General features: G+C 42.9%; 1 long non-coding RNA gene across 1 annotated transcript; it reads right to left on the reverse strand.

The window, feature by feature from the left end:
* Positions 1-286: 286 nt before the first annotated feature.
* On the reverse strand, positions 287-1,013 carry LOC143007742 (uncharacterized). The gene is made up of 2 exons (XR_012964515.1): positions 598-1,013; positions 287-471 (listed from the first exon to the last, which is right to left on the reverse strand). It is a non-coding gene; the product is annotated as an uncharacterized LOC143007742 (long non-coding RNA).
* Between the last annotated feature and the right edge of the window lie 11,793 nt (positions 1,014-12,806).

Raw genomic sequence — 12,806 nt, forward strand, 5'->3', positions numbered from 1 at the left:
TGTACATAGGACTCTGGTATACTCTCATTTACAATACAATTCTGTGTGGTCTGAAGATGTTTGTGTAGCTGAATAGGAAAAAATATTAATGAAAAGTCAAAAAGTGTTTGTAAAGTGTTGTAAAAAACAAATAACAGGTAACATATATAATAATAAAAAAATGCTTTTTGAAAAGCATAAATAACCTTTTATGTTAACAACAAAGGAGATTGTAAAGAAAACAACATTTACATTCAACTGCTCAAAAAGTATAGCATTTTTAAAGTGCTTCAGTCATTTGGGGACTTGTCTTCAGTGTCTTCATCTGTGTGTGTGTGTGTGTGTGTGTGTGTGTGTGTGTGTGTGTGTGTGTGTGTGTGTGTGTCAGTATTTGGGTCTCTTCACATGTAGCAGCTCAGGAGACAACAGCACCTCTGTCATCATGGCTTCCAAGCCCCCACTGCCCCTCAGCCTGTTTATATCCTGCAGGGACTGGTACAAATAACAACGTAGCAAGAATACTGTTATCAACCTTCAAAAATCTGTATTGTTTTCAACCCAATAAATATGAATATTTCATGTAGCCCCTCAGTGAAATCATAAGACTAGTTTACTCACCAAAATAGTTGATTGTCTATCTGCAATACTTCTGTTCTTTCCTGGCTGCATCCAAGAGTTTATTTTGTTTCCAATGAACTTTTTGTACACCTCTGTGCAGTAATAAGTGAAATTGACACACACTTGCGGAGCCTTGTTTACGTTTTTAACCAACGATATAGCGGACATTTATCTGACACCGCTCTTAGCCAATCAGCGGATCTGACATTGCGGGCAAGTGGACGCCGATACGGGTCCGTTTCGCGGGTCCGCTTCGGAAGCCGCGATACCTCCGCGGCGAATCCGTGGAGTCTTTTTGCTGTGTGGGTGGTGCCTAAAAAAGGAGGACAAATACGCGTCCGGCTTGATGCTGCGCCGGACGCCGGACAGGGCATTGAAAAGCCGGACTGTCCGGCCCAAAGCCGGACGTCTGGCCACCCTAGATATGAGCATAAAATTGACAATAAGGAGCAAAAAAAACGGTAGATGCCTTTGCTTCTCGTCTATAAGAAGAACAGGAATTTTGACGACTGATCATATTTGAAGCGATTGTCACTATCCAAGCACACTAGCTGATCTTCGCTGTGCGTACCCTTCGGAAGATGCATCTCCTGCGTGATCAAAGATCAGCCATGGAAGAGCAGCAGAGTCCACCTGATTCATCCCTGACTGCACGGCTTTCTGAGAGCTCCTGGCTTCAAACGAGCTGACCTCCAAATGACACGCAGGGCTTATAGCAGTGCTCCTCTGCACATTCCTCCTGCCTTTTAGATCGCCACCTCTGCGTGACATGTTTTACACAACAGCACAGTCTCATTAGAAGCCCATGTAGCACCACACCTGCATCTGTGCTACCAAGCTACGTTTCTAATCCCCCTCATTGGATTTTCAGGAATGGGATACTACAGTTTCAAGGCCAGAAAATAATATGAAACATTTAGTCCATTATCTCACCCCTTAGACAAATGTAATTAAAAAAACGAGCCTGGAATGCTAAGATACTGGACTAGCTAACTAATGTTATCGAGCAAGTTAGCTAATAGCCGCCTAGCAGGTGTTATGGTTAATCAATTGTGTGATTGTGTTATTGTGTTACTGGACTGTGTCAAATATGTTGCACCTCTTGGTCATACCATTAACCAGTGGACACACAGACCACTCACCCCTCTTTAAAACAAAGATTGACAAAGATAGAAGTAACATGCTAGCAGATGACACCCAAAAGGAAATTCTTGATAAACTAACAAAGCTGCGACGTGGCTCTTTATGGTCGCTGATTAACCTCTGAATTTGCCAACACAAATATCTGAAGCTAATATATGAACAGTTTGTAGCTGCTGGTGATTTCTGGTCGAACAGGGTTGAAAACTTGTTTGGCTCTGTCATTTGGACGGTGTACGTTCTGTAACGTGATGTGTTGAGGAAAGGGGGATTAAATCGATCGCTTTAATGAAAGCTCAGCCATGGCTCTGAGTGAAAAATTTTCCTGTGAGGTGAGTGTTAAAGTCTGATGTATCCGCAGTGTGTACAGTGGTAATCTCTGTGTGTGCCTCTGTGTAAAAGTTAAAGGTCAGTCTACAACTGCTTCCTGGCTGTGTTTTTGGCACATGATTTATCTTTATTGTGAGCCGTTGAGATCAGGAGCTAGTGGCACCAGTTCCAAAATGGTTAAATCCTCACCTTCTAGGACTTTATAGCATTGTGATGTGTAAAACGTGGACTGCGCCAAAACAGGGACCATCTCCCAAAACAAACCTCAATGTTTGTCTTTGCATGTCCTCACCACCTTATCCAGTATACCATATTGTATACTTTTGATGTACACAGAAATTGCAATGGCTCACCTGAAAACACTTTTTGTAAAGATGTTTTGTGAGGATACTTAAGTACTATATAAGTACCATGAAAATAAGTTCCTCTTCCTGCGTCGTGAGAGCTCCAGGCAACATGACCCGAGATGATGTGGTGTCACCTGACAGCCTGGATGTACCGAGAGGGGGAGTAAGTCTGAAATAAAAAAAATACTGCTTTTCACTCAGCGTGTCAGTTGACATATAGATGTTAAGGTGGAGAGCTTCAGCATTTATGTCCGATTATCAGTAAGCAGGGGTGTCACTCGCCGTCAGTGACACCCGGGGCTTAGCTCACCTTGATTTATACAGTATGTAATAAAAGACAGGGCTCCAGACTAACCTTCTCCATCTGGCGCACTGCTGCTGCTGCTCCTTGCTGCTCCCCTCAAATTGACATTCAAAACTAATTTCAACCCCCATCATATCTGTGTTGCTAATAAACGGATTGAAAACGAGGAAGTAGCGAGACATTTTATCTATGATTATAATCGCGGGTCAGGGCCTCTTAAGAGGATTGGGTTGGCAGATATGGATGAGTCAGAGAACGAGTCAGTGGAGGTTCCAGTTCCAGTTGAAGGGCTTAACTGCAGGTAGACGAACTTGGTGGTCTAGGAACAAATGAAACAGAGGTAAGAACGTCATCTCCATTATGAGCAAAGTATGAATCACAACAACAAAGGATGTACATAGTGCATATAGCACTATAGTAAGAGGCATAACAATAAATTCGAACATACAAGTGAATAGATAAAAGCAAAAAGAGTGTAGAAATTGAATGTTAATGAACCTTTAAACTTACACGTAAATAAATCAAGAGCAGTCAAGATCTAACAGAAATCTTTCAAGCTTATGAACAACTTCACACGGCTGTCAAGTCTGTCACAACAACTTAATGACAGGGAGAAATAAATTAAATCCTCAAATCAATAACTCGCCACACACATAAGACATCATAGGCAACGTTCAAATGTGCAGATTGTCAAGCTCAGTCTTTGCTTTTACCCCTTTCAAGTTAACACTTTTCATTTTCTCAGTAGCGAAATTACACATTTAATGGAGAACATTTTCAGTCTTTTCATTTCCGTGCATTTCCGTGCATTGTTCTGTCCTTCTTTTGGCAGTAAAGAGACGTAAGTAAACTTGCGCTGCTGTGGAAAAACCCCTAAAGCTGTGGAGCCCCACAAAGATCTGCTCTCTGTAATTTCTGGCAGAATTAAATTACTTTTAATATGACTGCAAACTGGAGGATTATGGATGGCCTTATAAAGCCACATTGGGAAAAATACGAAAGGCATTATTTAAATGATAGATTGCACTCATCATCGCTGCAGTATGTTGCTGCAAGATGCTTTTTAATGTGTTTTTGTGTGAGAAAAACCTACAGTGAAAACGCATTTATGACTGTGCCAAGTTTATTGGTGGGAGTATTGTGTCACGGGGATCAATGATGATAGGAAAAATCATATCGGGATTAGGCCTTAATCACTTCCATCAACATCACGGTCGCCATTGAACCTTAGCTTTGCAGTCACATGATTGTACCTCTCAGGAGCAGATTAAAATACTGTTAACTCTGTCATGAGGCAGAGGGGGATTTGGCATGAGAAAAATGCTCGTCTAAATGTAAATAAGAGCAGCATTTCTGGTGGCGCGCGCTATTCTCCTACAACTCTCAGCTGTAATGGATAACACTGCCACTGCTGTAATTACTCACTGTCTCTGTGCTGCACTCTTTTCATTACTCCTTTAGGAATGGGTCCTACGTCAGGGCAAGGTGGCTTTGTTTCCTCCTCCACAGCTCCCAGTATTCCGATCCCGCATTCCAACCGATGGTGATATTGCGTTTATTTGCCAGAAACATTGAGCGGTTTTGTCAGAATGGTTGGACTTTCGAAAATACCAGTTGAAAATAAGTTCATTTAGGAAGTGGAAGTGTTTTCGTCAACTCAAGTGCAGCTGAAGTTGCCACTTGTAGTACTTAACATGCCTGGTGAACGTGAAACATGAACAATAAAGAAGCACCTGGAATATGATCATTTAGCTCAAATCCATTTCCATCTGCCTTAAAATGAGCACTTCAAAAAGAACATTGCTGGGGACAAACAATAGCTATTATAATTGTATGTCTTCTGTGTCAATAGGAGGTTTATCCATCTCTAACAGGTAAGCAAAGCATGCATCTCCTCCCCTCTCTCTCTCTCTCTCTCTCTCTCTCTCGCTTTCTCTGTCTCTCTCTCTCTCTGTCTGTCTGTCTGTCTGTATGCATGGATTGAAGCAGTGTTTCCTCCCACGCTGTCAAGGGTGACTAGCTGTTCCACCCTGTTTTCTTGATGTCTTCTTGATTCAGTAAATACTGAACATTCTGCCAAAGCAAGACGCAAGAAGAAAAAAACATGTTTACTCTTTGTATGAATTCACTTTTGTCAATAAAAGGAGATGGCTGAATAAAAAACTCTGTTGCTTTTTGTTGGCTTGCGTAAAACACAGTAATGATGCAAGTGCCCAAAAAGCTGCCGAATAACCAAGAAAAACACAAACGCCGCTTCACCAGCATCATGCTGGCAGGTCTCCAAAGGTAATATCATTTTACTTTGATGAGTCCATTTCTGATTTTTACACCCACCCATCCATTTTCCCTCAGTCATTGAGGAAACAGACTGAGCAAAGCAGCCCACATCTTCATCTCTTCATGGGAATCCCACGCATTACCAGAATACTGTTCTGCAACTACAACATCAAAATATTAATAATAGCACATTGTATCATTCCTTGTATGTCAGCATCATAATACACTAGAGACTTAAACACGGTGTTGACGTTCACATTCGAGCCATGTAGGTCTAGAATAAGTTGAAAATTAAATTACTTCATCATCATTAATTAGCAATATAATGAAAATGAAAACAAAGTCATAAATGTAGAATGGCTTGTGAAAACATTCCATTACCTTGCAATATTATTTTTTATTGTGTTAAGCTCATTGCTTTATACAGTACCTCTTGCCTATTGAGATTTTACAACCCCAATTAGCTTTTAATTCACATTTTATGCAATATGCCCATAGTGACTGTTTAAAATCAAGCGAATGGAAATGAAAATAAAACTATGTAATCAGCGACTGATGATTGGCTGCAACAGTCATCAGGTTTACATAGTAAAGCAGATTATTTACTCTGTACTTAAAGCTTTCATAGCTCTATAGCTATGCATATGAGAAATAATGCCACTCAGTGCTGGAAATGACTAGTTTTGTTCAACTCTTTGGTTTCTCTTATTTCCATTTCTCTGCTTGTGAGGAAATATTATGTTGCGTTTCCATGCTGTGGTGTTGGAGTTTAATTAATCGGATAAATGTCAGGAGTTATGTGATTTATTCTATTTTAAAGGCAGGTGATAAGCTATCTGCTTCAGCGTAGTTCCGGTGTAATTAAAGAGATATTCAATTGCGTGCAGAAGCTGATAGCAATGGGTTCAACCAGTACTTGGAAATGATAAGTGTATCCAACTGCAGCCATTTTGAGATATCCCTCCAGGTGCTCGCCTCTGGCTGACAGTGATGTGTGAGGTTAAATTCTTCAAAGGCAAATAGACAGGCAACTTGATGGAATACCTGATTGGTCGCTGGAAATAACGGCTTTTCATAAAATGCACAATCAGATAAGCCATCTGCAGGCAGCCAGCCGTAGCGCCTCCAATGTGACTCCATGGGCGCAAAAGAGCATCCAGAGGCGGAGAGGTGGCGAGTCAGCTATCAGTTCCAGCAGAGTTTGGCCGATATGAATTTACTGTCAGGATTAATACCGTCCCTCGATTTCAATTTGGTCTCAGGGCGTTTTTGTGTGCGACAGACTATTGCAGGCCAGTTTGTACCGGGTGGGGAGGGCGGGGGGGAGGAAACTGCCAACTGCCAAAACAAAATAGGATCGCCCCGCACAAGCTCAGAGAGAAAGTGTTTGTGATAACAGATGAACAGAGTAAAACTGGAATTCACTTCTTGAAGGGAAGTAGCTGTCTGAATTTACTACTCACATTACAAACAAGCAAACACACTCTTTTTTCATCAAATACTTCTATTCATTTAACTTTTAGAAGAGCAAAGAGGCCAGCTGGCTCATCTTTTCTCAGAGTCGTCAGTGTGACTGTAACTGTGTCTGTAAGATGCAAACTAAACACATGCATGGTTCAGCTGTGTCGTGCCTCTTGTCAACACGGGAGTTTCTTTCCTCTGAAGACGAACTTACACGGGGAAGGCAAGGGAAGATGTTGACTGTGAGCATAGAGAAAAAGTCCAATTATCCCCATAACTAGTTGAAGTTAACATGTTTATGTGGGGACACAAGGTAATTGCACCGTGTACAGCTTGTCAAAATGTCTTAACAAAGCTGAGAGGATTAAAACAACAATACCAACAAACTCATCCAAACATGCTTACAAATGGACAGTATGGAAGTACTTTTGCATGCTTATCCTAAAAGCTTGTCAAAGTTTCCCTGCTTGGATTTCGCACAAATTGGTTCCCTGTTCACAAAGTCAAGAGGCATAGTTATGGATTTGTGGTATTAAATAATTATTTTGTACTTTTTTGTATTCAAGTGTGCAGCAGATGTCATTAAGTGAGATTCAGAATAATCATTCCCTCCTCAGAAGCTGCAAGGTCTCATTTCCTTTTGCTGGTTTAATTGACAGGCTTCACTGATGTCGCCTAAAATTACACACATACATAAATACACACATATATACTGTATATATACAAATATATATCATCTTATCTTCATTTTCGTTTCTCTTTATCTTATGTATTCCTACACAGACTGGTCTTTGTTCACAGTTCTGAAATTGATGGTGCTTAGAAAATGATGACGATGATGAAAAGTATTAGAATTATGTGTTTTTATTCTACCATTGTATATGAATCTGTTATCTGTTGTCAAAGAGGTAAAAAGTAAAACTGGAAGTGAAGTTCTGCGCAAGGGTTTCAACACAAAATAAGTATTTGAAACCCTAAATAAATAAAATAAAATAATATAAAAAACGAAAAGTCACGTGCTTGCGAACTGTTTTGTGATTGGTTGGGAGCTGACCAGGAAGTGAACCCCTCACCTGGACAAATTTGTACTTTCCGCCCACCCAGACAAAATCCCAAATCCTAAACGGAGCATCAGCAACACGTGTGTGTGGCTGCCACGGCATATAAAACGGACCGGTATAGATTGTCAATCTTAGTTACATCGACAATATATTAATTTGACTACGATTCCAAAACAATGATGCGTTTAAAGACGCACCGCCTGATGGAGGCAAACGGCCACATGTTCAACTGTTTCTCCTCTGAAGACGCAACAGGTAAGCTTGAGTGTGAATATATATATACATAAATATAAGAAATACGGAATTTCATTCAGGGTTTTTTGGGCACCGTGTTTTGTATTTTGTAGCTTATTCTTATTTATTTCTGTATCTAAAGCCAGTGACTATACATATGAAGTCTTGAAGGAAGCTGAAACTGAATGGAAAAAGGGAAATGCTCAGACTTCTGTAATATGTTGACAATGTCATGCTGCTTACGTCCCATTATCTTTTGTTAGAATAATTTTACCATTTAGAGGTTCAAATCTCTCTTCATTCCCTCTACAACAGTTTCTTTACATTGCCCGGTGATTCACATATTCCTTTTTAAAAACCTTTTTTAAAATGATACAATGGCATCTGGCCAAAGTACTTATGAGAAGCAGAATTCCAGCAGTTTCTTGGTCTGTTGCTCCATATTTCCTTTTGAAAACTGTGAAGGAACATAAGTGGTACATTTATGTTGTGAACATAAGCATTGTAGAGACGGTAAGTCACCCTGAGTGACCATGCTGTGATCCCACGTCACCAACAGAAAGACTCATAGCCCAGTCTCTCATAATGGCCATGAATTGGTGACCTGGGTTTTTAAATACAACTGTGTCATAGCTCTCTGTGTGTACTTCCTGTAGTCGTATGAGTTATACTGAGTTCTGACAAACGTAACAGCTTTTTGTTCAGCTTTGTTCAAGAAACGCATGATTTTTTAACTCAGTGATGTTCTGTCTTGTGAGGAGGGAGCCGCAGGTGTTCAGTCATCTGTGTGCTCATTTGCTCACTGCTTTTGTTAATTATCAGCATCGAGTCACCGGCAAAGATAAGTCATACTTTAGTTTTTTAGTTTTTTTTGACATAGATTGGTTTTCAAATCATCCAGCCTTGACCGCTTTCCCTTTCTTCTGCTAATTTCTCACATGTTCCAATCAAAGGGAACCTTTTTTTGAAGCAGTGGCTGCCACACAAGAAAACTAACAATTGATTCTCTTTGTCTCTCTCCTTTGCTGCCTAATGCATCAAAACACACAGCTATAATTTTCAGTCACTCATCCTACAAAGCGGCAATCGGCCTGATAAAACAACAGAGCTGAAGTGTTTTCAGTGCAAACTAACAGGTTAAACCCCCCGGAGCAGCACAGCAATAATAACACCGCGTTTGTTACTAGTAAGTAGGTAACAGCCGCTACAGAATCAGTTTAGTCAATGAAGCCACTTTAAGAAATATTATTCATGTAAGGCATTTACTCAATTTCACCTCCCACACCATTTTGCCAGTGTTAATATTTAATAAGTATTTACGACAAAACACATATGTGGCGAAACATATATGTGGCGAGAGAGAGGGGCAGAGAGAGACCCCATATCCCATTCTAATAAATTTCATTGAATCTACTGCTGCTGTTTCCGTTCAACCATGCTGTTAACCTGAGCGGAGAGGAGCGATACATTTCTGTGCAGGAGGGGTTTCTCTCACTGCAGCAGCACACAAACAGCCCGGCGGTTGCAGCAGCAGGGAGTAAGCAGATAGACAGCATGCTGACACTGTGCTCACACAAGTTTGCAGCGTGCAGGAATTTCCTTTGGGGAGTTGGAGAAGTGATTTCTTTGTGTGGATATTGGAAGTTTTTTTTTTTTTTTTTTTCCACAGCTTCACCTTTCTCAGGATGCGGCAAGAGAAAGCGGATAATTGGCCGGTTTGGCAATGCATCTGTTGGCGGCAACGCAGTGGTGCTTCAAATGGGGGAAAAAAAGGTTGAACGCTCCTCTCTGTGAGCGATGTCATTAAAGGGCACCTCCATAATATAAGCTTTGAAAGGGTATACCTGTATAGGAAAGCCTAATCATACTCTTATGATTGCTATTTGAAAGAAAGTGTGAAAGCCTCAGGAGAAAAAAACACTCCATACAACAATTGTGAGAACTAGACAATGTATGTGTAGACGTAAAGTGCAGAGAGAGAGAGAGAGGGAGAGAGAGAGAGGGAGTGGCAAAGGCATCCCTTATGGACTCCACGGTAACGGAACATCTCTGTGTATGTGTGTTGGGCTTTGTGTGTGTGTGTGCTGTGGGAAAGGAGGGGGTGTGTTCACTTGGAGACAGCGGGGACGGCTTATTAGGAAATCATCGCTCTCAGCCAATGGGTTTTAAGCGAGCGGCAGATGTCATTTGACTGAGAAGCACCACCTCCCACAGCCCGCACAGTGTAGCACAGAGCTGTGTGAGAGCAGCGCTGTCACTGCTCTCCTCTCCTCTCCCTCCGCTCACTTTATCCCCCCTGGCTTCTCTCATCTCTCTTCTCCTCCTTCTTCGGCACTCGCTCACTCACCCGCGGTCCTCCTCCTCCTCCTCCTCGTCCTTCCTCTCTTCCTCTCTTCACCCTCCTCTCTCTCTCTTTGACTCTGTCCCGTAGGCGAAGACACAGTAGGATCAGTTTTCACACAGAGGCGGCATCTACGGGAGCACAGGTAGGAGCTTTCTCTGTGATTTATGCACTTTAAACTAAGGAGGTGTGATGAAGCTTCAGTCTGAGCTGAACTGCACCGATCTCTCCGTTGTTTCTTGTTTCTGTGGTGATTTCCACAGCGGGCGTGAGGTTCTGATCTGATTGTCTTATGAGGGACTGTGGGAGTGAAGTTGCTCCATATGTTCGAGAGGCACTCAGGTGGTTCTATAAGGAGCTATCAAGGCTGCCATGCAATGAAAACTTCAGGGATTTCTCGCAGTGATCAGTGGCGGCTGTGTGTGGGAAGCCGTGTGCAGGACTTAAACGTGTGTGTGTGTATGGGATGAGACAGAAAGGCAGGGAACAGGAATACCCAGGTGAGGAGAAACAGGTTTTAGTTGATTGGAGCTGAGGGTAAGAAGTGATTGAGAGTTGCTCAGGTGTTCTCTCAGGCGGCAGCAGCAGCAGCAGCAGCAGGGAGTGACTGGACTGTGTTTGGATCTCCAGTCTGCTTCCTCCCTCACACAACTTGCAATTGGAACTAAACTCCTCTGTGCTGCGTTTTAAGATTGTTCACAATTTAGATTTCTCCAACAAGCACAACCTGCTGTTGCAGCCTGCCAGTGTGAAGCTAGAATTGTGTGTGTGTGTGTGTGTGTGTGTGTGTGTGTGTGTGTGTGTGTGTGTGTGTGTGTGTGTGTGTGTGTGTGTGTGTGTGTGTGTGTGTGTGTGTGTGTGTGTGTGTGTGTGTGTGTGTGTGTGTGTGTGTGTGTGTGTGTGTGTGTGTGTGTGTGTGTGTGTGTGTGTGTGTGTGTGTGTGAATTGAATTGATATTTCTACTGGCTAAAGTGTGCACGGAACATTAACTCTTAATGTTCTGAACACTGTGAAAGAGATGAAATGAGTTCCGCCCACTGCTGTGTGACACAGGAGAAGCTCGGGTCACACCAGAGGTTACACACAATAATGACTTCTCATTGGTATTGACAGATTTCTTTAAAGAGGTTGAGTTTGCGTGCACAGTTCTCTCAAGTACTCCTTTCCTGTTGTCTCCGTCTGTGGAATCTATATTTCCACGTTCAGCCTTTTACACACAAACACTTTGAATGAGCAGGAGGGAAGACGCTCCGTTCCCTTTTTTAAATCCATTGGTGCATTTGTCTTATCGGAATCATGTCCTATGTTGGGGCTCTGCCGCCGGGCGCTACCCCACAGAATTCCTGGCCAGAGCGTTGCACGGTTTCCACTGTAATGATTGATGGAGGCGTCATTAGTCAGTTGAAAGGTGGTCCATGCTGATAACTAATCTCCCAAGTTCATCTTTGGCTAATATTCCCTCACCGACTCCAGCCTCCGACGCCTCCGCCTGTGCCATAAGAATATTCATAACGCTGACGAATTCCAAATGAAATCTGAAAATAGCTCGGAGCAAAGTTGCATTAGGTCCCATAAGTAATCCAGCCCCGCGCTTATATTTCATTCCTGACAGAGTTTGCGGCGCCGGCTGAGACTGTGGGGAGAATGGCAGGAGTAGAAGCGTTGTGATGGGAAAAGAGATTGGTCGTTGAGGTGAGACAGCATCCAGCCACACACTGCAGCGGGAACATTAAGAGCAGGAGATAAACCATCAGCCAGATTTCAATCCGAAGGAACTGCGAACGTTCACTACTCCCTCACTCCGGCTGCAGAGGTGCAGTGTCGCTGCGTGCGGGCAGGGACGGCTGTCGAAACTTTAACTGAACCTGCTTTTTCCCCTCATTTCATCCAGGGAGCTGCAGCGTATTGAGCTTTTTAATAGAGCACAGCACAGCACGTATGTAGTTGCCATTCTTGTCGTATGTGTTAATGCTATCTGGAGCAAAAGGAGGCAATCTTGCCTCCTTCCTCCCCTCAGCCTCTGTCATTAACCCACTACTCAGCCAGAGACCCAGAAAAATATCCACGTTTTGAGGAAATTAGAGTGAGAGAAATGGGGGAGGCAGCCGCCTGCTCAGTCCGCTGAGGGTTCTCTGCTCTGACAGCTCCACTCTGTCTTTTTTTTTTTTCTTTCTTTCCTCTTCCTGGCTGGTTGCGAGCTGCCCCAGGTGTGACAGGCAGCCGGAGTAATGGGGGGCGTTTGACGGATGCATATTTCCAGCCTTGAATGCTTCATATAAAGAAGATAGACGGCGCGGATCAGCCTGAGTGGGGGACAAACTGTTGGGCTGTGAATCACCCCAATGAGCGCGCTGCCCTCTACCGCCGCGATTGATCCGTCACGTGACTCCCGCCGCCCCCCTTCCAAGTTACTAATTGCGTTCCACCCCGATCATTGACTGAAATATGAGTGGGTGTGATATCCGTGAGCCCCGCCGTGCCGCGCCTGCGGTCAAGTCAACAACACCGTGCTCTCCTCCAGCCAGCCAGCCGGCGAAGATTTAATTTCAGAGCAAACATCCGGAATGAAAAGACATTACCTCTCACATTGGCTGTGATCTCGCGAGGGATTTGCGCTTATATCGCTGATTTTATGTGACAATTAATGTTTTATAAGCCTATCAGGGCACATAACCAAGAATCGGGGCCAAGAAATTACATTACTGTGTATACAA

Source organism: Genypterus blacodes, unplaced genomic scaffold, assembly GCF_046128005.1.
Source record: "Genypterus blacodes isolate CSIRO-AG114 ecotype Tasmania unplaced genomic scaffold, CSIRO-AGI_Gbla_v1 ptg000093l_1, whole genome shotgun sequence".
NCBI classification, from domain to species: domain Eukaryota; kingdom Metazoa; phylum Chordata; class Actinopteri; order Ophidiiformes; family Ophidiidae; genus Genypterus; species Genypterus blacodes.